Genomic DNA, 2,433 nt, shown 5'->3' on the forward strand with positions numbered 1-2,433 from the left:
ATTGTGAAATTTGACTTCCTTCATATTTTCTTGAATCAACGTACATAGAAATGCAATTTTTACTAGACGTATTGCCTTAGAACATATTAATTGTGAATACAATACATTTTTAAAACTTTTTCTGTTAAAGATGAGTTTATCCAGTTTACAATTTAGTTTCAGAATTCAATTTCAGACTTATAACAAAGTGTGTAGACTTTTTTGAGTTAACGTATATGAAACTCAACATTTTTATGAACTCTTTCTTTATGCTTTGGCTTTGTCTTTCAATTTGATTCAAATAGATGAAATTTGTTGGAATTTGGATTAGTTCAGCATGGGCTTTTATCCTTCTTCTATTGTGAAATTTGACTTCCTTCATATTATCTTGAATCAACGTACATAGAAAAGCAATTTTTACTAGACGTAATGCCTTAAAACATATTATTTGTGATTACGATACATTTTTCAAACTTTTTATGTTAATGATGCGTTTATCTAGTTTACAATTTAGTGTCAGAAATCAATTTAATATGTATAACGAAGTGTGTAAACTTTTTTGTGTTAACGCATATAAAATTCAACATTTTTATGAACTTTTTATTTTTGTGTTGGCTTTTGTCTTTCTATTTTATTCAAGATAGATGAAATTTGTTAGGATTTGGATTAGTTCTTCTTGGTCTTTCATCCTTCTTCTATTGTGAAATTTGACTTCCTTCATATTTTTTTGAATCAACGTACATAGAAATGCAATATTTTCTAGACGTATTGCCTTAGAACATATTAATTGTGATTATAACACATTTTTCAAACTTTTTCTGTTAAATTTGAGTTTATCTAGTTTACAATTTAGTCTCAGAAATCAATTTCCGACTTATAACGAAGAGTGTAGGCTTTTTGGAGTTAACGTATATAAGATTCAACATTTTTATGAACTTTTTCTTTATATGTTGGCTTTGTCTTTCTATTTGATTCAAGATAGATGAAATTTGTTGTTCTTGCTGGTTTTTCATCCTTCTTCTATTGTGAAATTTGGCTTCCTCCATATTTTCTTGAATTAACGTTCATAGAAATGCAATTTTTACTAGACATAATTCCTTAGAACATATAATTTGTGATTAAAATACATTTTTCAAACTTTTTCTGTTAAAGATGAGTTTATCTAGATTACAATTTAGTTACGGAAATCAATTTCCGACTTATAACGAAATGTGTAGACTTTTTTGAGTTAACGTATATAAAATTCAACATTTTTATGAACTCTTTCTTTTTGTGTTGGCTTTGTCTTTCAATTTGATTCAAATAGATGAAATTTGTTGGAATTTGGATTAGTTCAGCATGGGCTTTTATCCTTCTTCTATTGTGAAATTTGACTTCCTTCATATTTTCTTGAATCAACGTACATAGAAATGCAATTTTTACTAGACGTAATGCCTTAGAACATATTATTTGTGATTACAATACAATTTTTCAAACTTTTGCTGTTAAAGATGAGTTTATTTAGTTTACAATTTAGTCTCAGAAATCAATTTCAGATGTATCATGAAGTGTGTAAAGTTTTTTGAGTTCACGTATATGAAACTCAACATTTTTATGAACTCTTTCTTTTTGCTTTGGCTTTGTCTTTCAATTTGATTCAAATAGATGAAATTTGTTGGAATTTGGATTAGTTCAGCATGGGCTTTTATCCTTCTTCTATTGTGAAATTTGACTTCCTTCATATTTTCTTGAATCAACGTACATAGAAAAGCAATTTTTACTAGACGTAATGCCTTAAAACATATTATTTGTGATTACAATACATTTTTCAAACTTTTTATGTTAAATATGAGTTTATCTAGTTTACAATTTAGTTTCAGAAATCAATTTCAGATGTATAACGAAGTGTGTAAACTTTTTTGAGTTAACGCATATAAAATTCAACATTTTTATGAACTCTTTCTTTTTATGTTGGCTTTGTCTTTCTATTTGATTCAAGATAGATGAAATTTGTTAGGATTTGGATTAGTTCTTCTTGGTCTTTCATCCTTCTTTTATTGTGAAATTTGACTTCCTTTTTTTTTTTTTTTACTAAGTCAAGAAAATATATTGATAAAAAAGATATTTACAAGATAGGTGAAGGAGAAAAGGGATCAGAGAAACCCCTAAAAAACTCCTAAAACCTATTTAAAACGATAATAAATTACATTTGGAAACTCAATAGAACTTAAAAAAACTGGTCGACCTTCAAAGTGAAAACCAACCCCGTCCTCTAGTAAACAACCACGCTTTGCCATTGCATCAGCTGCAAAATTTGCCTCTCTAAAAGAATGTTCAAAACGAATTGAACCATATAAACCTTTAACTTCCATCCATCTTTGCCTAGCAAACCAAGGAACGTTATCTTCTTCCAAAGCCTTCAACACACTTGTAGAATCTGATCTAATAACAATGCAAGCATATCCCCACTGAACT

Source organism: Papaver somniferum, chromosome 1, assembly GCF_003573695.1.
Source record: "Papaver somniferum cultivar HN1 chromosome 1, ASM357369v1, whole genome shotgun sequence".
Lineage (NCBI taxonomy): Eukaryota > Viridiplantae > Streptophyta > Magnoliopsida > Ranunculales > Papaveraceae > Papaver > Papaver somniferum.